Source organism: Euprymna scolopes, chromosome 39 (assembly GCF_053919585.1).
Source record: "Euprymna scolopes isolate OS-2025 chromosome 39, ASM5391958v1, whole genome shotgun sequence".
Classification (NCBI taxonomy): domain Eukaryota; kingdom Metazoa; phylum Mollusca; class Cephalopoda; order Sepiida; family Sepiolidae; genus Euprymna; species Euprymna scolopes.
In genome coordinates this window covers 35,657,952-35,684,363 of record NC_136520.1, presented here as the reverse complement: position 1 = coordinate 35,684,363, position 26,412 = coordinate 35,657,952, and the positions used below count along the sequence as shown (strand labels likewise).

The window sequence follows — 26,412 nt, the reverse complement described above, 5'->3', positions numbered from 1 at the left end:
ATTGTGGACCTTAGTTGCATGATTGCCAGGTCTGTCATAAGTATTACATTGTATTGGACAGAAAAAAAAACTCACCAAGGAGTCATATTCAGAATATAAGGTCATTTGAAAGAAAAGAGAGAAAAAAAAATTACCATTTTAAATACATCTGACATTCCCCCACCCCCACCCCTTATCTGCTCTGTTGTTTTCACATTCCACCGGCAGGTTGAATTAATGCATTTAAAGTACATTATTTTGGGAATCCAATAATTACGTTTAAACGAGTCAACTGTCATTGGACTGTCATACACACTTGTTCAAGAATTAAAAGACATTCAGTATATAAACTCATAATCAGCAAACCATTTTTTTTTTTTTTTTTTAATTACAAAGAGCTGAATTCCTTCATCAAATGATACCGTTTTAAAACCATTTGATATTTTTGGCACCTGTTCGGAATAAGAGCAAAAATAGAAATATTGCATTTCAATTGAAACAAACGGTATCTACTTAATTATCATATCGAAATTATTAAAATATCCAAAAATTGCAAAAAATGACATAGTAGAAAATTAAATATTGATGACAATAGTTTTCAAAGAAAAAATTGAAAGTTATACTTAAATAATAGACAGACGAGTTTTTTTATGACGGCAGGAAAGGTAATTGCAGTCTGTCTTGTTAATAATAATGGCAGATCAATGCATCGTGTAAGTACATGTTTTATGTAATAATAAAGTAACGTTACTAATTGTGATATGACAATTAAGTAGATAACATTGTTTTTTATTTGAACTTGATATAAAAATTTGGTTTTTACTGGAAATTACGTTTTGCAATTTTCAATCTTATTCCGGACACACGCCATACCTTTACGTAGCCATATATAAAATATCTAGTCAGATATCTGACTGAATTTGCTTTTTTAAGAGGCCATATCACATATGTAACCATATAAAATACTGGATTTGAACTAGGGTTTCCAATTCTAAAATTATGGTCAAATTTCTTCTAAACTATGGTTCTTGCCAAAATTAAGCAACATTCAACCTGGTTAGTAATTTAGTTTTATAAAAATATAAATAAATCTCAACCCTGAAATAAAAAATTTCATATCTATAAAAACGAACTACTTACCAACATTTGATTTATAATCCATATTCAATTTGTAAGAAAAGAAATTCCATTTTTTTGTGTGTAGGACTTACCTGTAATAAAAGAAAAAATGTAATTTGAGATTCAAAGATATATTAATTCAGTTTGTCTTATTTTTTTGCTTTTTTTTTTTAACATGTTACGTAATACAAAATCTTCTGAAACATGGAGGTACAAACAGATAAACTCATCCAAGCAAGGAAACCCGATGTCAATAGTTAAGAAAAAAATCCTACCAAATCATAGATTTTGCCATCCTAGCAGACCACAGGGTGAAGGTTAAAGAGATGGAAAAGCAAAGCAAACAAACAGAACTGGTCAGAGAACTGAAAGGGACATGAAATATGAAGGCGTAACATCAATAATAGTAGAAACATTAGGAACTATCCCCCCCCCCCAAAAAAAAAAAAAAAAAAACTAAAAAAAAGGAATGGGACATATTGGAATCAAAAAGAAAGGCTGAGAAGATACAACAGACAACAATAATGAATACAGCTGTCATCTTAAGGAAAATTCTCAAGTGCAGAAACCAACCCATATAAACTGCAAACACCAACAAGTCATATGAAAGTTGTAATAGAGATATGGTGTGATATGGCTCAAATATGTGACTACAGTTCATGTATATTTAAGGAGAGTAAAACCGATTAGAGTCAGTTGAAGCTGCGAGTTGAAATCTGAACACTTAGCAATTTACTTGTCAACTCATCAATTGTTGCTACCCAACACGGACTTCTATTATTGTACCTAACAGAATAAATCTATTCTACATTTTCCATCTGTGTATTGTTTTTCATTCGACCATACTAAATAAAACAAACAAAACACAATCACATAAGACCAAGAGAACTGAAACTACAAAATTTTAAGTACCATCCACTCCCACTGCACCGGCCTTGGTTGGCACCACAACAAATAGTTGTGAAGGATCTCAATTAGACTTTCTGTCACCCAAATCCCAGGGAATATTAATGGTAGTTAATCAGCAAGAAACCAATGATAAGCAGCTTTTGTGATAATGTAAAGTCATTTGCAATGAGTAACAAAAGAGGTGAAAAGCATTAGGAATCTGGGAAAACTTGTCACTTTGATTCCAGGGAACACCACAGGTTATTGTTAGTAAGCAATCGCTGATGATGGCCTGTGTGAGAACTCCTAATAAGTAGACAGTAATAATAATAAAGTAAATACATGGAACTTATCAGAAAGCTTAAAAAGGACATTAAATAGGTAAAATTGCAGTATAGAAGAGAAATCATAAAAAACTATACCAAAACGCAATAGAATTCAATTATCTACTGACCTGTATCCTTTAAACATGCTGAAACTGTTTTATTTCAAAATTTGTTTTTAAATGATCATGTGGATTATCATCACACTAACACTAAAATAGCTGACCACATGAGGCAATACTTTATTTAAATTCATGTTGAAAAGGCAGTAAAAAGAAAAGGTTAGCAGTAAGGAAAGTAATTTAAGTGAGTAATAATCCCCCTCCCCCAATCCTGTGTAACACACACACACACACACTTAATCGCTTAAGTTTAGCAAGGTAAAGTCACACTACTTTGTTCCACATGTTTTTCACATGCCAGGAATATCAAAAATAAATTCTGAAATTAAGAAAAACTTACCATTTCAGCATGTTAAAAAGTATACAAACAGATAAATCATTAAATTCTACTGCGTTTAGTCTAAATTTTCTTTTGTTTTTTTGTTCTATATTTTGGGGAGAACGATTTATCAGCTAAACTATACTGCAATTTTAACAAAAATTACTATCATATCAAGAGTACTAGGAACAATTCTGTAAAACTTGGAACCAAAGACGAACTAGTCGCACTGATGAGTTGTGATACAAGGAAACAGTACTGTATGTGGATGATTACAAATTATATTTTAAGCCCCCCCCCCCACTCTTTGGGTAGAGCACTGTCCAACAATAATCTCACCCACTACTTAATTGGCGCTAAATGCAATGCTCGCTGTTTGTTTATAAACAAGCAGTTTGAGCACTGTAAAAGTGGTGGACAAATGTTTGTTTGAAATAGACATTTGTGGAAGTTATTTACGAGCGTGGATCAATGAGTAAAACTGCCGACTGTCAACGTGATAGTTCTAGGTTCAATCCTCAGCTTGGGAGAGGCGCTAGTCTAGGCGTACTGATGAGTTGTGATACAACGAAACACTACTGTATGTGGATGACTACAAATTATATATATATATATATATAATATAAAGCTGAATGTGTGTGTGTGTGTGTGTGTGTGTGTGTGTGTGTGTGTGTGTGTGTGTGTGTGTGTGTGTGTGTGTGTGTGTGTGTGTCTGGCCACGAATAGGCTCCTATATGGTTGACTATTATAGAAAACTGATTACATATAATGATAGATGTATCGAGACACAGGAATGGGTATGTTTGATCTGGCATAATGATGATTCATTAAAATTGTGGGGTCTGCGTACGCGCCTGGTCCACAAAGTATGGAAATAAAAAATTTAAAAAAAAAAAAAAAACCTTTACAAGTGTTTTGATATAGATGTACATAATAATACTTTGATAAGTATGTTTTAACTTAAATAGGGATGGTATAATAAAATTGTGGAGTCTGCATTGGTGCATGGCCTCCATAGAATGGAAATGGGTACAAACTTTAATAAAGACTTTTCATATCTATCTGCATAAGTATACTTTGATAATTATGTTTCAGTTTGAAGAAATATGGTATAATAAAATTATGGGGTGTTCGTTCGCGCCTGACCTCCCATAGAATGGAAATATGTCACAAAGTTTAACAAGGTTTTTAATATAGATCCACAGAATATTGTGATAAGTGTTTCAGTGTGAACAGGTATGATATAATAAATTATGGGGTTTATCTATTTTATTTTTACTTTCATAATATTTTGCTTTGGTTTTGATACCCCCAAATTCAAAGCTATCTCTTTATAACCCTTCCTTTTCATAACCTATCATACTTTCATAAATCAAAGTCCATTTTCTGTAGGCTGTTTTTGAACCCTGTCAACTACGGGTACTTTTGCTAGTATATATATATATATATATATATATATATATAGAGAGAGAGAGAGAGAGAGAGAGAGAGAGGGGGGGAGATAGATATTGACATCTACAAACGAAATAGGTTCAAGTCTCCTCAATTCATACTAGAACTGTTCGCAATTGTCAGTGGCACAAGAGAGAGAACTTGATAAAATTTGGTTGCAAAAGTTACACTTCTGGTGGTTGAAGATTCGATCTTTAACACGGGTGACACTCAAAAGTATAACTGCAAATTATTTATGACTTCTACCCAGTTAGTTCTAATGGAACGAAATTTTGTGCAGATCCCAGAGTTCGACAAGATATACCTAAAGAAGGTCGGAGGTTACATCGACCGAAATGTTGTGAAAATAGAACTCGAGATAAGAACAGTAGTCCAAGGAATCTAAATAATATAAATAGAAAGAACATGGCACGATTCCAAGGGAACTGGAACTACTGAAAATCGTATCATCTAACCCCCACCCCACTTCCAACATTCTTTTCTCGTCAATTTACTTCTAGGGACTGTGATTCGCAGTAAACGCTGAGGCATGGAACTATTTAGTTCTTTCCCACTGCAAGAACAGTGACATCAGAGTCAGAAAGCGGGATTGAGAAGTCAGGGGCACTGACCTGCAAATAGTGCCTGGACATTCCCTCGTCGGCATTCCCCGGTAAGGGCGCCTCAGGCGATTAGCAATAAACTAACCCCTTCTCAAAGAGAGAAAGCAAAGCTTGGGAGAGTAAACCTCCTAGAACTGCACAGGAACAGCATTACACCACAATCATCAGGGACCAGATCATTATAGGAATGGTCTAATACATCATAATATGAAAAGAAAGAAGTCATAATTGAAACTACATCATTGAATAAACATTCTGGTAGAAGACATATGCAGCAGGCGTTCACATTGGAAGCATTGTTAGCAAGAAATTGGTAGCATTACAAGAGTTTTTAATAATACCAACAACTAGTGACACCTTTTCTTGGCCTTCGGGACAAGATCAAAGTGTAGTATCTGTTCCGGCAGATACTGCACTTAAGATAATTTGTACCAGTCAATGGAGGGGAAACCCTCTATACTGGGACAATTATTATTTTTGGTAACCAGAGTGCCCCCTTTTTGGGGAGCTGGTTTTTACCTCACATTAAAAACGGCCTTGTGCCTAATTTGCTCAGTGGGGGAGCAAATAAATACCATCTGTTCCGGCAGATACTGCAAGCTATGACTAGCAAAGACCAGATGTGGGGGCAACCCCACATGCCTGACCTTTAACCAGCTCCCATTTCCCACCTCTCGGGAGCTGGTCCCCTTTTCCCTTCCCCCTCCCTTCACTCCTCACATTAAAAATTGGCCTTGTGCCTAATTTGCTCGGTGGGGGAGCAAATAAATACCATCTGTTCTTCAGATGCTGCAAGCTATGACTAGCAAAGACCATATGTGGGGGCGACCTTGGTCAATGTAGGGGCAACCCTTCATACCAATTGTCACTATCCAGCTCCCCTACTCCCCGGGGAGCTGGTCCCCATTTCCCCTTCACTCCTCACATTAAAAATCGGCCTTGTGCCTAATTTGCTCGGTGGGGGAGCAAATAAATACCATCTGTTCTTCAGATGCTACACTTCAATTTCTTGTTCTCTGTCAGTGGAGGAGAAATCCTTCACGACTGAGACAATTTTTATTTTTGTTCCTTTTCTCCACGTTAAAAAACGACCCTAGTGTCTAACTCTGTCCCGTGGGGAGGCATTGTAAATAGGAACAACTAGTGACACTTTCAAATGTAGGACTGAATGATGGATCGGTCATTCTCTGTCTTTCCACCTAGAACAATTTTTGTGGAGATTTTTTTTATAGGGTCAGAATCTCATCAATTGGAATCCTGTTGATTTCCTCACAATTGAACTAAAAGCTATTGATGTGCAGACATCTTCCAATATTCATCCAATAAAAAATCAAAATGCAGAAACAAAATAAAAAATGATGAAATGAAAGTAGTTTCTAAAATATTTGGATGCTAGACATTTCCGAATATATTTGTTTTACAGCACATAAACATTTTTTTTTTAGTTATTTAATGGCAAATTTAGTCATTTTGGTAAACGTTTTTTATATTTCAAATTCTCCATATCTTTCAATATTTATCTTGTAAACATATTTTGTAAACAAATAATCTGTGAATTATATTTAACAAATATGTTTTAACAGATTTTTTTTAAATAAAAATATTGTTTTATGGGTATTTAATTTAAAGGAAAAAATAAACGATATGCATTTAAATAATTATGAGAACACTTTTGAAAGAGAAAAAGTGTTCAAACCAGTTTTATAAGAGTGCAGTTAAATAAAGAGACTGGTTAAAAATATAAAAAAAGAGAGAATGGTATACATCAAAAAAAAAAAAGGGGGGGAGAACGGTATATAAAAATAAAAGGAGAACGGTATATAAAAATAAAAGAGAACGGTATATAAAAATAAAAGGAGAACGGTATATAAAAATAAAAGGAGAACGGTATATAAAAATAAAAGAGAACGGTATATAAAAATAAAAGAGAACGGTATATAAAAATAAAAGAGAACGGTATATAAAAATAAAAGGAGAACGGCATATAAAAATAAAAGGAGAACGGTATATATAAAAAGACAACGGTATATATAAAAAGACAACGGTATATATAAAAAGACAACGGTATATATAAAAAGACAACGGTATATATAAAAAGACAACGGTATATATATATATATATATATATATATATATATATATATATATATATATATTAGCATGGGTGCCCAGCGTTGCTCGGGTGTTTTGAGATGTATGCTGAGGAAAAAAATAATAAATAAAAAAGGTCAATTTTTTTAATCTTGACCCCTATTATGACCCCTTAAAATTTATTGTTTAGGGCTCAAATAAAGTTATTAAGTTAGATCCATATCCAAAGTACCTATATCTAAAATTTCACGTGTTTAGACCCAAAATTGTAGGAGGAGTTTGGTAGAGTTCTCAAAGGTCAAATTGTTGAACATTGACCCCTTAATCGCCAAATTTCTGTCCAAAAATCAATCACATCGATTTTCCCAAATCTCAGTACCCTGTATATCAAATTTCGAATCTGTAGACTTAAAATTGACAGAGTTATTGCGTAGGGAAATGTACACAGACACGTTCACATATATATATATATATATATATATATATATATATATATATATATATATATATATATATAAGAACAGTTAAAAACAAAAAAGGGGGAGGGGCGTAAAAACAATACAAAATTGATTAAAGTTTGACAGCTATTAGAAATTCTAAGAGTTGTTGGCATGAAAATTAATACATCAGGAGGAATTGTTCAAAAAGAGGTCAAAGAAGTTATATTTTTACTAACAAAACTCCAAAGACAATATTTCTTATAACAGAATTTTTCCTGATTGTTCGCTTTTTTTTTTTTTTTAAATTTAGAGTTGAATTCTGTCTTGACAATTAACCATGTTCAATAATCTCAAGTGAAGAACTGTTTTGAGAAGTGGAAAGAATGAAAACCACTTGATTGGCTTCCATATCAAGTTTTCAGGACAAGCAATTTCGGACCATCGAACAAGAAACAGGAAATATGAACAAACATTTCTTGACAGACAAGAAGGTGAAATTCTTCAAGCGATCGTACAAAAGATAACAGCAGGTGCGTTTTAAATCAGTTGAAGAGCAGTTTCAGTTTGAAAAAGCTCGAAGAAAAAAGTTGGCTTATTGAAATTTCAACATTTGAACTATCTGAAAATTCAACAACTCAAGTTCTTTTGGGGTAAAGAGAAATCAAATTCCTGCAAATTTATTATTTCTTGTGTTACAAATAAATCATGTGTGTGCGTGTGTGTACACACACCCATACGTATATATAAGTGTCTGTTCGTTCCACTTTTTCTCAGAAACTACTTAATCGATCCGACTGAAATTATGTATTATATATATATATATATATATATATATATATATATATATATATATATATTGTCTGTCATAAGTAACTAGTATATATTAATACGATAGCGTGTGTGTAATTTTGTGTCATGGTTATATCTTTTTCTTTCAAGTGACTCCTTTAATTGTTATGATCTCTCATTACTTGTAATAAATAATTTTACCAAGAATTCTTCATAAGTTTTGGTTTCGATTATAGATGAAGAACTGAAGTCGTATACATATATATATATATATATATACATTTTTTCTTCATAAGTTTTGGTTTCGGTTTCGATTCAAGCTGATGTACAGGTCCCGCTAGTATAATTTTATTTCAATATAATACATTTAAGATGGGAGAAATACGCAACTGCATGTAGAAACAAACAGTAGGTACGCTTAAGTTTTTTTTTTTTTTTTTTTATACCACGTAAAAGATGTTTATTAAAGCATTTTTAAGGTTGTATGAAACTCAATGTACTTGGTAATTTTTCAGAACTTGAGCAGCATACTTTGCCACACAACTCCAACAGGAGTTCAGATTTGTTCCTTAAATTCAACGATGTTATAAAAAGATGATTTCCACTTTCAAATGATACGTGAAATATAAGAAATGCTCACATATCAACAAAGTTACAAATGAAAATATATAGATATGAATAGCAGATTGTGTGTGTGTGTACAGATATTTTTTTTTTTTTTTTTTTTTTTTGACAAAAACTTTGCTGGTAAAGATGCTGCATAATTACATACATTTTCTGAGGTTTTTATGCTCGAGCTTTTTTTTATGACTTCTGTAAGGTTGGGAGAAAGTTCTCAAAGACCCTCTGTCGCTATACTCCTGGACTATTAATGCTATGGTAATAAAACAATAGCACAACACCGAAAGCATTCCAGACAATTCTGCAAAAATGAGAATGTAGCTAACGTCAGCATTTGTTTATGGTATTATTAGTTGTACTAAGGTGTTAAAATTCAGTACTTTCCCCAGATCATCAAGACTATGGTTATCATACTGCACTGAAATAACAAAAATAACATTCAAAAATATATATAACATCATACAATTAGTATGATCTGTTTTTTTTTTTTGTTTGTTTTTTTAACTACATAAATATTCTTTGTCCAATTTTATGAAGATTTAGTAAAGAATATTTTAGTTCGAGTTACTGAATTCAAATAGGAAAATTTGAACTCTTTCAAATGGTAGAGAAAAAGAAAAAGATATGCCCCCCCTACTCCCCACAGGCATAATAGGGTTAATGTTATACTTTGGAGCTTTAGCTGAATGTACAAACAAACGATTTCTGACTTTCTTTTATATATAGTTATATCTATTATATAAATATAATAAATATATAAAGTTAGAATTTCCCTTATTTCTTTGACCGGTATAGCTGCATAAACAAAAGCTATGTATAGAATTCTGCTTTTTACATGTCCAATTAAAAACAATAAAAAACTTTGCTATGATGTTTAACACTATATACAAGAAAACAATCCCTATATGTCTTTAATTCGAACTCAAATTCAGTAAATATTTGGCATAACTTTTCACATCCAAATAAGTGTCAATGATCAAGTATAAAGCAGGGATGTAAATGGCCAATGGCAAAACAAGCTGAGCATGCAGGGTTTCCCTCCACAAGTGAAAAATTTACTTTTACCATGACTAATGTTTATGCAAAATTTTTTAAAAATCCAAGGCAAGGTTATTGAGAAAAGTATGAATGAATGAATGATTCTGGGACAAATTTTACTAGGGGATCAACCAGAGTTATCCTGGAAAATCCGTTCAGGCAAAAATTTACTTTCACCATGACTAATGTTTGTGCAAAATTTAAAAAAAAAAAAAATCCAAGGTGTGGGTAATAAAAAAATTATGAACAGATGAACAGAAGTGAATTACCACGGTCACCGAGATATAGAAGGCCTGTTAACTGAAAAATTCCTGCAGGCAATGTAGGTAAGATTTGTCAAACTGTCACTGTCGATACTATATGAGGACATTTTTAAAACGAGCATCAAAACATGTTAAAAAAGAAAAGAAAGGAACCTAATTCGATTAATAAGGATACTGAACTTTATTCAATATAAAGTATAAATAGTATCTATGTAAAATTACGTCATTTTAAAGCAATATACAATCTAATACTGATAAAATTGAATTATGAATTTAGGGAATAACCAAAGAAACAAAACACAATCAATTGTTGGCCTTCGGGATAAGATCACAATGTAGTATCTGTTCTGATGCTACAATTCACTTTTTCTGTCCTCGGCTAGTGGAGGAGAAATCCTTCACGACTGAGACAATTTTTATTTTTGTTCCTATCCAGAGTACCTCATATTGGGAGCTGGATTTCCCCCACAAGATTATATGTTGAAATATTTAAATAACTATTACTTTTGATACAGAATTTATATTTAAAGTTTTCATTTTCTGCTCTTCTATGTCCATTTTCCCCCATTTTTTTCATCGAAATGTGTAGCGTATTTTATCAGTTACATGGTTAGGAATCTTAAAAATCCTAAAAACAAAGAAAATATAGTGAACATCTACAATATTAAATCAGGGTGGTGGTGAAACTGGGAGGGGGACATTATTATTATTTCACTCACTAGGAGTTGTCTCACAGACCGTCATCAGTGATCGCTCACTAGCAGTAATCTGTGGTATTCGCTGGAGACAGAGTGACAAGTCTCCCCAGATTTCCAGTGTTCTCCACCTCTTGACCACTTGTGCAGATGATTGCACGTTATCGTAACAGCCGTTTGCCATATCATGTTTAATGTTTGTGCAAAGTTTCAAAAAATCCCAAGGCGTAGTTATTGAGAAAAGTGCAGACAGACGAACGGACAATTTGAGGAACCAACAAGATACACATAAAGTAGGTTGGAAGTTACATCGACTGAAACATTATGGAAATAACACTCAGATAATTATTTAGACTACAGTAGGCCAAATAATAATTTTTAAAAAATAAAAAGTGGAATTTCGCTACAAAGCAGATGTCTCATATCCTTTGATACCTTCTACGTTTGCACAAGACAAAACGAATTTTCAGAGAGAGGCACAATAATCAAATAATTGACAAATAATACATAAAATTTTTCTTAATGAAAAATTAACAACTTTTACTTCTCATTCAAAAGATTTTTCTGGAGTAGAAAAGAGAAATGAAAATCCACAGTCCATATTTTGAATTAAAATTAATGAGTGTACCAGTATATTGTTTGAGCATTCATGCATGCTCACATTTGTCACTTTGCTATATATAAGACCTTGGTCTGTCTGAGAAATGGTTTCTACCAAACTCCTCTATCAAGTTTTGGTCTGCAGACATGAAACTCAATATGAAAAAAAAAAAAAAAAAAAAATAGCTGCTAAGAGGTCAAAATGAAAAATTTGGAACTTGGCAGGCATAAGTTGACTAAATGTGTTATTTCTGAGCATGTGCAAATATACATTTATATCTTTAACAATGTTACTTTTTAAAGTTTTTGTATGTGTATAGATTTACATCAAATGGTAATAGAACAAGCCTGGAGAGCTGTATGTTTTTGTTTCAATTTTGGCTGATGGCACCCAGGTCATATTTTGGTTGGCTTTGCTTTTTCTTTTACTTTTGAAATCATTACTATATATTGGGTACAATATAATAATCAACAGAGAATTGGCTCCATAATAATAATAAATACGAAATCTGCATAAATCAAAATATCATATTTAAGTATATTTTATAACCAGACAAAGCCGGGAAGCCTGCTCGTGTGATTGTGTGTGTGTATATGTATATATATATATATATATATATACCGGCAGTTTTAAAAAATCTCAATAACATCATGGGAACTGTGTGTAGCGTGCCAAACTAGACAATAACAATTTTGTGTAGCTATTATGGCTTCCAAACAAATATACCATTAGCATTCTTTGTAACATTATTTTTGTTATTATTGCATCTAAATAACATTTTTTTTAAATTATTTAAATCAACAATCATCTTCGTTATTTTTCTACCTAATATTTAACTTCTTAAAAAATACTACCTAAAAATGTATTTCATTTTAAAAAAATGCTATAAAATAATAACTCCCATCAAGTGTTTTTAATAGAAGCATCTTTCTTTCCAGTGTCTTTGTCTAGAAACTATTACTCCTCCCACACACACACATCTCTACTATTAATAAAATTCTAAATGTTTGTTTATTTGTTTATTTATTTATTTATTTATAAATGTGTGTGTACCTATATACCAATAAAACTTTCGAGCAGATGCACTGAATTGAAAAATTCTTTTTTTCCTTGAAAGTTGTGAGTCCCTAGATTGTCCTTATCTATATATGGTTCATAATGAACAACACTGAGTCACATAAAAAGCCCGAAAGAATGGTTTTTGGGCCATTTTGTAAACTTGTCGAAAAAGTTATCTGCCCATGTGAACGAAATTTAGCACTGTCTATATACAGTCGCGGTAACATCTTTCGGCATACGGACAGGACATGTGGCGCAATGGATAACGCATCTGACTATGGATCAGAAGATTCCAGGTTCGAATCCTGGCAAGATCGTAATAATTTTAACTATCATTTTATCCAACGTTTACTCATTACCCTTAGGGTATTTTTGTTTTATTTCAGCGATTTTGTTTTGTGCATATGGGAATTTCCCATACTCTGTGTTCACAGGGTACACGTTGATGGTAAAATGATGTTGAATATACTTGATGTTGATTGTACTCAATTTTGTGTTTGACTCTGCGTTGTGTGTACCGACGCGGCGCAGCCGCTAGTTAAATAATAAAATATGGAGTTTACTGGTGAGATCTTTACTTACTCAATTTTCCTGGGACAATGCTAGAACACTGACTTTGCTAGTATGCATTAAAATAACTCCAATAACTTCATTCGAATAGAACTTGTTTTATGCTGCTAAGATAAGCATTTACGATGGTATAATCAACGAATAAGTGCAGGAGACAAACGTATGATCCCAAAGGCAATTTTGCACTATGTAATCCCAGATTCTCCAGTAGCAAATAATTAAAAGGAATAATATTTAATAAGGATAAGATACTTATCTTCTAAAATATGAGTAGATGGGTGTGTGAGGCACAATTTGAACAATAACTTTAATTACTATTAATATTTGCGCGATGAGTTCAAACAGGTTCAGGAATTCAGCAATCTCATTCGCTCACATCTAATTGGCAGATAAAACACTAGTATTTTATCATTGACCTTTGCATCAACAAATATATAGCATTTAAAAGCCCCTCCCTCCCTCCCTTATTTCAACCTTTGTGCCTCTCTCACAAGTACCATTGATAGATAAATAATTTTAGCAAATGCATACAAAGGAATGAATACATTTGTCGTTCTAAATATATAAAAATATTAGATTAAATAAATAAATGAACAGGAAAAACCGCCATTACAATGGTAATTACTCATATATACATATATGTAAGTATGGAAATGTGTGTGTGTGTGTATATATATATATATATATATATATATATATATCCGAATAACGAGATGAATTAGATCACAGATTAATCAATCTTGTGGCTTTCAGTCTTACAATATATTTTTGGGAGTTAATATTTTCATATAAGACAATCACAGCCAAATAAAATCCCTCAATATACTAGATAGAGCAAATAAAAAATTGAGGTTATATATTGAAATTTCTTTCAGAAAATATAATTTTCAAAACAAAAAAAAATTCGTTTGAACAAGGAATACATTTAAATTTCCTTACTCCATGGATTTTCGATGTAGGCTCATCTCCTCAGAGATTAAGGAAATTACTTTAAATGTATTCCTTGTTCAAACAATAATTTTTTTTGTTGTTTTGAAAATTATATTTTCTGAAAGAAATTTCAATATATAACCTTCAAGTTTGTATATATAAGAAAACTTATCAGAACTGATTACTGTAAAAACTCAATGACATACAATTGTTTACTTATCTGGTGGACACAGTGATAGTTTCCACTTGGTGTAAAACTAAAACTATTTTATAAAAAAGAACAGAGTCCTCTTCGACATCAATATTACAAAAAAAAGTGTTTAATTGAAATACGATATAATTTCTTTCACTTTTAGTAATGAATTTGGTGGAAAGTTAGACATCAGTAGTCATGGTTGTAGTGACAGGGTAAATGACAAAACGCGCATGCGTACGTGCGTTTTGCTTCTTATGGCAATCAATTTCCAAAGCAAAAAAAAAAAAAAAAAAAAGCTCAATATTCAAGCCTTTAACTAGTTATTTCAAAATTTGTAATAGAGCTATATAAGATAGCTTTTGAATTTAATATCAAGAAAAATGTCTGTTTTGAAGATGGACATAATTGTATGAATAAAAAAAATATTTTTTAAACAAATTCACAAAACCTTTAGTAAATTATTATATTCTTGGCTCTAGTAATATATACACTATTGAATTATTAACCCAACTTTTGAATGAATTTAAAAGGAAAACTACGATAGCTTCTCAATTTAAGTAACAAGTAAAGTATTTCTACTTATATATAAAAAGCACTTTGTGTGTGTGTGTGTGTGTGTGTGTGTGTGTGTGTGTGTGTGTGTGTGTGTGTGTGTGTGTGTGTGCATGAACTTCGAAATCGCTGGGCCACTTTTTTTTTGGATTTGACACAAATGTACTTTATATGTCTGGGGGTGTTCTTAGATTTTGTATCAGAATGCCTCCACTAAATACGGAAAAAAATCTGATTAAAGAAAGACCAGCCAGATTTTGACCAAAGTTAACACCATTATACAGCTTCACAAAGTGCATTCAAGAAGTTTTATAACTGTACAAGCAGACGGGCCCAGTGTATAAAATTAACAGTAGGTTCTTTGATAAGACATGGCTAATGAATGTTCAAATGAAATGTTTCTGTTTAGAGCACAACTGAACCATGATACCTGACTTTTGTATTTTAAACCTTAATTAAAGTGATTATATAAAAATAATTTATAAAATCAACAGTAGGTTCTCTACAGTGCAATCTAGACTACAATGTACTGTGGACCAAGTTACTGGAGATGAGGGAGGGGCATGTGAAGTTTCCTCTCAGTGCACCGCGATGGGTTCCCAACTAGAGCAGGCAATCCATCGATGTGATTGAAAAATTAGCAATTTCACCGATTCTGATGACAATAAAAGTGTTAGAAGTGTGGAACATTTATTGATCCTTATTCAATCCTGGGAAATGCCGGGTCTCCTTATTAGTTAATAATAATACAAGTTCAGTAATACATTGTTTAAGTTATTTGCTAATATATAAATTTACATACACATTTCTGTGTTGGTCATCTTATTCAGTTTAAGACTGTTTTACACGTTGGTAAATGTTGAACGACCTTATCTCTGCCTAAGTATTTATTTCTTCCACTTTCTCTCAAACGTATTTCTCCAGTGTTTGCCTGAAACTGGGCCTGCTTCCTCAACTGTTCTACATCTACTAACTCATTCATACTTTCAATGTGACCAAGCAATTCCTTTAGTATGTACACATACTCTGAGATCATCTGAACTAAGCCAGTCTTTAAGACTCATATTAATTACACATCCATTGTATCATTTCTCTACAAGCAACGCATATCCTCAACCTTCACTGGCCAAATTTCATTGCCACATTGCATTCACATGCCTGAACACATCTAATTTATAGACGCATTGTGATGTGTACCGACATGTATATAAATTAGATAATTAGACCGAATTTTTTTTTTTAATTTAAAGTGCCTCATCTCCTCTAAATGCTCAGACATCAAAAATAAGTGAGCGGGGGGCGGGGGAATATGTAGATAGCTAAGAGTAATTTGTTCAGTTAATTATAAATTACAGCTAATTTGAAAACTTAAAGCAGAATTTATTTTTTCAAACATGACTCAATCCCAGAACTAATACATGTTTAGCATGCATTTTGTGTTATTAAAGTAAAAAAACGAACGTTGATGAACTCACATTTAGTATAATAATAGATGAACCTACTAATCTTCCCACTAGATTATTTCATAACTCATTATCATCTGCCCTCTTTAGAGCTTTTGCTCATGGTTAAAACTGTTTCCATCACATTATCTTTTCACCTCCAACCCCATTTTCCCTTCTGTCTGTATTCGATCCTTTGTCAGCTCTTATGATTTCAAGATACAGTCCTTGCATCTCCTGACTGTTCAAAGTCATTCTTCATAGGTTATCAAGATTCAAGTGATTTTGCTTAGAATTAAATATTTGGCGATTTTATCTTTATCCTAAATGTATGTGTATGTCCCCATCCATCTCTATAACCCGCTTTCTTTCCCCCAACCCCCTTTTTTTTTTGTAAAACGTGTGTGTGTGGTGTGTGTGTGTGTGTGTGTGTGTGTGTGTGTGTGTGTGTGTGTGTGTGTGTGTGTGTGTAAAATGGATAAGCTTGTATAGGATAAAGGCATGACACCTTCAAAGATTAAATCTATCACTTTCAAGTTTAAACGTGGTATCATCAAACAATTTCCCTTTCACGACTTCATCCTCCCCTAATCCAAAGATATTTCCCATGTTTTCATTGATGCTAATTTGCAAATGGTTTGTGTTTGTTTGTTTTTTGTTTTTACCTACTTGACATCAGCATGCATCTGTAGAGTTGGAACAAATTCGTGCCAGTCAGTCAAAATTGACAGGTCATACACGCGCGTGTGCGTGCGTGTTTGATAGATAATAAAAGAAGTGTCCAACATTAATGAATATTTGTGTTTTTAAATGGTGATTGTCTTCTTTTAAGACAATCACCATTTAATGAGAATGATTTTGATATGGTTTCCGGCATTTTTCATTATATATAAAGAAAAAAGATTGATGATGAAAATAAAAATTGAATAAATTACAATATTTATTAATCCATAAAAAAATTCAAACAAGAAATTATAAAAAACAATCCTTAACCCAGGGATTTTCAAAGATAGGTGCTTTTCATCAGAGGATAAAGATGTATGTAAAGTAGTAGCGTTCGTGTGTGTACAACTCTCCTACAGCTCATACCATTAGACCGATCATGATCAAACCTGGCATGATGATGGTTCCCCACCTAGGAATAGTGCACACCATTTTCCAAAGTCAAAGGTCAAGGTTATAGCCTACGTATATAGGCTCTCCTATGTAACACCAAAGAGAGGCAGCGTGAAATCGTCAGTGACCATTAACTTTTAGTTAAGACGCAGTAGTATTAGTTGGGAGAACTTCTTTGGTTGTTGAGGACATGGGGCGTCGTCCTCAAATTGAGAATCGCCACCCCATGTGGGGGCGAATGTAACACCAAAGAGAGGCAGCATCAGACCATTAGGGTCGATGTGACGCTTTTATTCAACGTTAATATTTTATCCCGGGCAATATCGAGTAATTCAAAGATAGATGTTAAGATTTTATTCCGGGCAACACCGGTTAACTAAAAGATAAATGTTAATATCTTGTGCCAGGCACTACCAAAGAACCTTGCTGGCTTCAATTCTGCCAAAGTTTTTTTCCCCTATTTTCTTTAAAGCGAAACAATAATAATGATCTAATCAAAATGGACAGAATGATAATTTCAAAAACATACGTTCTGTTTTCAAGTGCAATGATGGTGACAAATTCCGATACAGTCATATCCAGTGCAAAAAGGGAAATATTTTTTTCCTTTGATAAAACTGAGGTTAAGAGAAATGAATCCAAAATATTAATTGAACCGGAGTTCAGAATGTTGAACCGAGGTCGATTTTGGTGCAACGATGGTGACAAATTCAAGGACACTGCATTTGTTGGCATCACAAAATATATTTGTGACAAGATCAAAACAAAGATAAATAATTTCTTTGGAGTTAAAATTTCACACACGCATTTGTCGGCTTCAAAGAATGTTTTTTCAAATCAAATGTTAAATGATTTGGTGTGACTCTGATAAAACCATTTGAACTCAAAATTACCTTCCTGGTGTTTTCATTCTCAAGCCGAATCGCAGTTTTGAAATTTGGATCAAGAGATTTTTTTTTGCCACTCGACAATTTTCAATAACATATTTTGTCGAGATGTTAACAGAATAATAAATTGTTTATTTCCTTTGATAATGACAAGTGTCACATCTAAGGGCAGAATTCACAAAGCATTTTTTTCTGGACGCAGTTTTCTTACTTACGCGGTTATCGCGTATTACGCAGTTTGGGAATTATCCAATGAGAGAAAACTGGTTATTTTCCATTGGGCGTTTTTGGTTGATTGGGGAGGAGTTACAATTATTCTTGGATTGTGGGAGGTGGCCACTTTTTGTCATTAGTCAAATTATTCAATGAGAGAGAATCAGACGATTTGGTTATTGAGCATTCTGATTGGTCGGGAAGGAATTGGTAATTGTCGCCCCGCCCAGTGCTCTACTATATAAAGACCAAGAAAGTCAGAATTAAAAACAGATTCAGATTTAGAACAGAAGTCGGAGCAAAACAGAGCGAGTCCGAGAGTCAAGCCACCTCACCTCTCCTCTCTCTCCCCTCGCCTATTGCCCGATAACTAAAAAGGGTTAAATTAATAGACTTGTGAATTCCAGCAAGTGGAAGCCCCACTTAGAAGTTTAAATGCTTGATTACAAATTCATACTCCAACTGTACATATGTTTGTATATATTGCTTTTATGGTTTTCTTTTAATACATTCTATACAACCCAATCTCCGGAGTCTTTGTTATTCAAAATTCTTTGATGTGCTGATGTTTTCATTATTATTTTTTTTACTTGTGAAACTGCTTCCGTCAACGAGCCCCCCCGGTATCTCCGAAGACGAAATCTCTAGATGATCACAGAAGATCCGGCCTTGTGGACATTGCAGCAAAGACGATTCCACCAACACACTGAAGAAGGGCTTACCGGGTGACGCGATGTACCGGCATGGTTTCATACCTACAGCCCCCACCACTAGACCGATCATGACCAAACCTGACATGATATTGGTCTCCAAGCTTAGGTCATGGTTTAAGTCAGGACCTTGCTGTATGCTCAGGTATCCTTGCTAGTACACACACACACTTATTTATTTATACTAAATTCATCAAATTTTATTCAGATAAAAAAAAACAAAAAAAACGACAAAGCTCAGCAAAACATTCCCATCTATAAATATAAAAGCGAAAATATGTATGCATGTATGTGTGCTCGCATTTTCTGTATGTCTACAAAAGGCTTTTTTCAGAGAAGCGGTCGGTCACTTCACAACTTTTTAAAACTTTTTATATCACATATAAATCGTAATATCTCACAGTTAATAACGAAGCTCGCCTGTCTATTTAATTTGCTAGATTTCGGGAAGATAAATATTCAACATTTGTCGCTCGCCACATGTGGGTTAGTCTTTTTCCTATAACATCTTGCGGAAAAAGAAAAGCGTTCAGCAGTAAATTAAATACTATCCCGCAGTCAAACTTGACCTCATTAACTCATTAAAACGGGCACCTGCCAAATCCAACTAATTAAATAAATTCAAACGTGTTTCCGTTAGCATCTCGTGGTGGGGCAATCGTTAACGTTGCACTTTTTTTTTTTTTTTTTTTTTCACACTTTAATTTACAATTTTGCCTCAAGGGTTCGGGTTCGATCCTCATACTTACTTTTTTTTTTTTTAACCCCCTCCCCCCACCCCACCCCCCGGAGTTTCCACACACACCTCCAAACACCCGGGCAACGCTGGGTACCCCTCGCTAGTTCTATCTAAAAGTGAAATGCTATGAATATAAATACAAGAAAGCCTTCCGGTGTATGGAGGTGGCAGTGGTAGTAGCTCCGAATGTTAGAGTAAAAAATTTTTCAACTTACTGTATGCATGATATAAAAAAAAATGGAGCAAGACGAAATATTAAGATCGAAGAAAGTAAACCAAACTAAACTTTGTTTTTTAGGAGTCAGATTTAAGTAGGGTGTTTTAAGCTACTAATTCCATATACATCTTTATGACTAAGTTTGACATAAGGCCGTCTCTATCATATGTCTTCCATACATTCTGCTACCCTAACAGCCAGATGTAATTAATACAGGCATAAATAGATTCTCCCAGTTTCTTCAAGTCATTATAATTCTTAAATGTATGTCTCTCCCCATAATTAATGTAAGAACTCTAGAATGTTTTTAATCCCCATAAGCACAAATGTATGATGTTTCTTAAACGTTGGCACCTTAGGTCATAGCTACTCAACTCAGCAGTAGTTATATAGTTATATATATAGATTTGTAACCTTTAAAATAATGGAATTTTTAAATACAGAAACTTTACTGTCTCTTTCCTTGCACTAGTAATTTATTTGCAAGATTTTAAAAACTAAATCTACCACAAATTTTTCCCTTAGAAACTAATATATTTTTTGAATAAATTACCTAATCAATTAAAAATAAAATTAAATTAAAAATGGTGCTATGCTAAACTTCAGAAAATAAAAGAAATTTACAGGAACATTTTTTGAATTTATCTAATCATTAAAAAGAATTTTATCTGTATGCCATATATTCTGTTAGATATGTTTTTCTTTTAAAGTTGACATAATATTATAAAAAATTTCTGAGGTAAACCCTGTTCGCTTACATCCTAAAATATCAATATTTCATTCTGACTAGCCATTTCCTTTTTTCCTTTTTAGCATTGGTTCATGTTGTTAAGAAAAAAAATGTAATTCATTTTAATTTCTTCACAAATATACTTAATTTTCTTCACAAATATTCCGGCTTGGAATATTTTTTGCAGAGAAGCCACCTTTCTTTTTCTACAGCAAGTCATAATTCATAAACTGTCTCAAATAATGTAAGAGAGATAACTCATATTTTAACTTAAATATTACGATAGGAATTATCTACCTTACATAAGAATTTCTTCTCTATATCATCTCTATACATTAATTCTTGTGATATCATTACTTTTATGTGACTACTTTGCATGATTGCATATGTGCATTCCTCAGCTATGAGATGTGCACATTACTATTTTTTATATTCACTATTAATAATCTAATCTTATTCATTACAATATAAAAAAAAACACTATATCATTTTTATATATACATTAATAATGTGAAAACAAAAGAAAATTTTATAAGCCAAAATGAAATATTTGCAATACCAGGTAGGTACAGCTAGTAATCTATCTTTACATCATCAACGCTCTGATCCCCATCTGGCATCAATTAAAATGGATGGCTCTCATCTTGGGGAGGCTCCATGTTTTGACAAACTTCTGGGATTGACCTTTACTCCTGATCTGAAATGGAACACATACATCAAATCTGTTGCCAAGGTCATTGGAAAAATGGTGGGATCCTTCTACCGCTCCAGAAGATATCTCACTGCTGATGCAATTCTCTATCTATATAAAAGCCAAGTACGTCCAAGGATGGAGTACTTGCTGCCACATCTGGGCTAGAGCTGCTAAAAACAGCCTATCCTGACTTGACAGAGTACAAAATAGACTTTGTAGCTTAGTGGGGGATGCCCTTTTCTCTTCCTTGCAACCTCTCTCCCACAGAAGAGACGTTGCAAGCCTGTCTTTGTTATATCGTTATTTCCATGGCAAGTGCTCGTCTGAGCTCCAATCTCTCGTCCCCTCTCGCCAATATTTCACGAAAAACACCCGTCTAGCTGAAACCACTGTCAATCATTTTCCCCACTCTTTATCTGTGCCTAAATCAAAATGTAGTTCCATGAACAAAGCTTCTTTTTTTAAGTGCACGCCTGTGGAACTCTATTCCGTTTGCCTGTTTCCCACCTGACTACAACTTGGATGTCTTCAAGTCCAACATAAACAAATTCCTGATAAACCGCCCCCCTTAAGTAAGACACTTTATCAAATCTCCATTACTAACGATTGCTACGATATTATCGCATTGATTATTGTACATGCAATAACCATTATCCCCGAGTGGCCTCTGGGCCTTGATAAGTGGTGACTACCATGTAAAAAAAATAAATAAATAAGTATATGGTGTAGGCAGGATAATCTGAGCAGGCTAGGAACGAAATTTTTAGAGCTTATAATTTAATGATGAATAAAAACAAAGCAAGATTAATGGGTAAATTTTTACGACCTGCCCCAGCCGTAGTATAAACACCCCCAACCACCCTATGTTAAGAATAGCTTTTGGAATAAACACTCCCCAACCTAGAAAGCCGTTCCTCACATGGTACGGTTTGGGGGGGGGGGTTGGAGGTATTCCGAAAGCCGTTCTTAACATGGGGTGATTTGGGATGTTTATTGTTTATACTACGCTGGGGCAGGTCATAAAAAATACAGATTAATGAGTATTAAAAACTATCCTGCAAACCTTATCACATTCCAGTAAAATGAACATTGTAGAAATAAAACCTTTTTTTTTTTTCTTTTTTTTTTTTGTGTTGTAAAATTCAAGTTGATATATTGTAACTAGAGAGTTAGAGAAAGTAAATAATTTTATTATAATTTGTAATGCCTAGTATTATGATGACAAGAGAGCTGGAGTTATTACAAAAGTGGGCTGATAAAATATAGGTTAAGATAGCAATGTAGTTTCGAATGCACCTTTGAAATTCAGGTGTTGTTTTGACAGATTGTAAGTTTATGAGCTGAAATGAAAACTAACATTCGTCAGTTGTTGTTTAAAGAAGGGGTGTGTGAAAAACAAAAATAATTTGGATAAATCCTATTAAGGATCGAAAAACGTTCAGAAAAAAAAAAATGCCACAAAGTTGTGACGACATACTGTGCTCAACCTCCTAGTGGGGCACAACAAAACACCCACAATACATATAGAAATTAGTGTGAAAGTAATGTCAGCAATAATTGTAAACAATGTGAAATCCCTGTTGTTGTTACAAGTCTTCATTTGTAAACAAACATACTGTAAGAAAATCTAATTTATAAAACTCACTATGCCTGTCTGTCTGTCTCCATATTTTCAAACTCTATATCTTCCAGAACAAAAGTCGCAGAGGGCCTCAAATAATTGAACTTTTTTATGGACCATACTTTTATAGGTCTTTAGCCGGTTAAGATAGCTTTTAAGGGATCAAAATTGAAAAAAAATCGTTATACATTTTGTACATTCATCTTAGTTTATTTTTAATCAGTTCATATGCATGTTACGTTGGTAAAGTGATAATGTCACCAGTTTTGAATGCTTCAGTTTTGCTTTTGGTTTCGATTTTAGCTGATGGCGCCCAGATACTTTTTTTTTAAACTTTTGAATTCATGACTATAATAATATATACGAAATCTGGACAAATTAAAATATCATATTTAAGCGTATTTTACGGCCAGTCAAAACAGCCCCCCTCCCTCCAGTATTAGATAAAATCACTAGTTGAAGAAAGCCTTTCTTTTTAGTCTTATATAAGGTGGCATCTTAAATTAAGATATTGGTTCTGTGATACATAAGCATAAGCAACATTACACATCACCATTTGAGGAACTTTACAGACTTTCGTATGTTGATTTTTTTTTTTTTTTTTTTTTTTTTTTTTTTAATCAGCATATCAACCTTTTTCAAGTTATTTAATGCCAAATCCAGTCATTTTTGAAAAAACGGTTCTCTGCTTCAAGCTTTTTTTTTTTTTTTTAATATCTTCAAATATTTACTCATAGACTTTTGTTTGATTTCTTTCATGTTACTTAATCTCAAATCCAGTAATGATTTTATACATCTAGTTGTTTCTATCTCCAAATATTTATTCATAGTGTTTAGTTTGATTGTTTTGTAGAAGAAAATAGATTTTGTCTTTGACTTTGCAGAACATGACTGAGTTTTGTAAAAGGAAAGGGGGGGGAACATCAATGTTCGGTGCATTTTTTGATCAGGAAGCATCAGATACCCTAACAGGTATTACCACTCCAGGCCAAAATGAACCGAGGAGCAATGAGACAACTCCAAATTCCCTATAGCTCTCCAAGTGGGGCCTCATCGCTGGATAACTTTTAAGGTCATACCTAGGATCACTTCTGCACAGTACAGTCGAGGCTAAAATGTTACAGTACTATTTCATATTAAACACTTTTGCAGTTGTTCATACCAATCATTCTGGCAGAGGATGAGGCTGATGTGGCATCAGCTAGTTCTGCTCTGTCAGTGTGAAGTTAGGAGTTGCATTTTCCCAGGCATTATTTTCTCTCTTTGTTGCTTTATTGTCGATCACCTGACCATGAATGCCGATGAGTCTGTTCATGGCTGATTTTTTTTAATAGATAATTTAAAAGTAAAGGCATTACCTGCAGTTATGAAAGCATTTTTTAACAGATATTTCACAGTTTATGATTTTTCAAATTAAATCAAAGCAGAATAAATAGTGGTTATGACCCAACGGGTCATGGATAGTCTCGTTCATATATATATATATATATATATATATATATATATATATATATATATATATATAAGGTGGCTTCTCAAAATATAGCAACGGTTCATATTCAGCAGTGTATTTAATCAAACAGTACCATCCACAGTTTATTTTAATCAGTATTTATGATATTGTTTATGCTTTTATCAAGTAAAGCTACTCACAGAATATACTGATAGGTGGATAATAAGTGGGTCAGATTGGTTGGGTTGTTCGTGTGTATCTAACCCTATGACCTATGATAATAACCCAACAATCAATTCAGCTGACCTACTTCTAGAAAGAAGCCTGTAGGTCTAAAACTGTAGCATCTACAGTTTTACAGCAAATTATCCTAAGGAACACCAACCAAACTAGGCATGTGTCAAAAAAAAAAAAAAAAAAACTAATTAGAAACAAATCTGATGAATTTTTTTTTTTTAATTAAAATATTGATTAAAGTGTATTATTTTTTCTGATTCTCAAATTTATGTCTGTCCTCGGTTAATGAAGGAGAGGTTTTTGTAGAGGCCATCTTTGTTCCAATTCAGATTGCTTCTTTTTAAAGTGGATTTTTTTGCACATAAAAACAAACCTTGTTTAACTCTGCCCTTGTGGTGAGACAAGTAATTAGGAACTTAACATGATGTTGAAATTTTTCTCAGTCCAAAACCCCAGTATTTTAAAGATAATTTGTATTTGTAACAGACTTTTAAACAATAGCTAAAAACATTCGTTTTTTGTTTGTTTGTTTGTTTTTTATATTTATAATACTTTTACGTTTGTCATTTGCACTAAAAATAATATTGCAATTTCAAATAATTTTCATTATCAAAAGCAAATTTTTTGGAAAAAAAAAAAATTCTCTCAAAATAACGCACATTGAAAATAGTCGTCTGACAGTTATGAAAATGATAAGAGACTGAAAAAAGTATCAGTACTCGGATGTAAGTTTTACAAGGATTGGTAAAAGTTATTTACTTTCCACATGGAACTTTAAAACGTATTAAAAAAAAAAGAAGGAAAATTAATGGGTTATTATTTCATATATTATTAGTCGAATAGAGAATGCCAACATGAATTCCGGTCAATATGGTTCAACCGGAGACATGGTTCAGGCGGGGACATGGTGTGAAGAATTCGACATTTAGTAATAGTTGTATTTTAGGAAAATTAATATCATTTAAGCCAGAACACTGATAGTTAACACTTATTTGCCATAATTCTTTGACAAAAACACTGTAGGAAAACAATTTTCTGAAAGTTTCCAAGATTGATAAACTATTTTAATTTTGGTTTGGTGAGATTGCACTTTATGGGACAAGATTCCAATATGGTTACGACAAATTAAAAAAAAAACAATTCACATGGAATGCAGCAAAGAAATCGTTACCGTGTTTAAAAATGCAAAAGAATTAAAAAATATTTAAAGGATGCTAAGGAAACATTTTATCAATTTTTAAAATGTAAAAATCTCCTTCCTAAAACAAAAACAAAATAACTACATTTCCTAAATTGAATTGTACACATTCATAACTTATAGAAACAAAAAGCAGAAGCAGCAGGAAGGTGGCAGTGGCTAAGTGGTTAATGACACTACAACTTGTGTGTGCAAAGTTCAAATGTAGCTCATTCCGAGAAACACTTGGGGATGTTGGCAACATTATAAGTACCCAATGTCTTTTTTTTTAGGAAGAATTCTAACTAGAAAGATATCAGAGAAACGAATGCCAATAATCAATCGCACGAAATGAATGAATGAATGATGCTCAACAACAACAACAGGAGAAGCTCAATTGATTTCTTCAACTGTCAAGATCAAAGACAAAGTTATGTTGAAATGAGTGATCAATGAACGGAAATAACTAGTTATAGAAATGTGAATATAGTTACATCTACAAAAGGCAAAGACATTAATAAGTTAAG

At 33.0% G+C, this 26,412-nt stretch overlaps 1 protein-coding gene across 14 annotated transcripts in view; it reads right to left on the bottom strand.

The window, feature by feature from the left end:
* Positions 1-26,412, bottom strand: part of LOC145263738 (uncharacterized) — a 727,869-nt gene that overhangs the window by 531,972 nt on the left and 169,485 nt on the right. For 3 of the 14 annotated variants that reach the window (XM_080120729.1, XM_080120720.1, XM_080120727.1), the window contains exon 3: positions 1,120-1,190. The exons of the other annotated variants lie outside the window; for them this stretch is intronic. The gene's annotated coding sequence lies outside the window, so the exon portion shown is untranslated. The remainder of the gene's footprint in view (positions 1-1,119; positions 1,191-26,412) is intronic. 14 annotated transcript variants of the gene reach the window in all.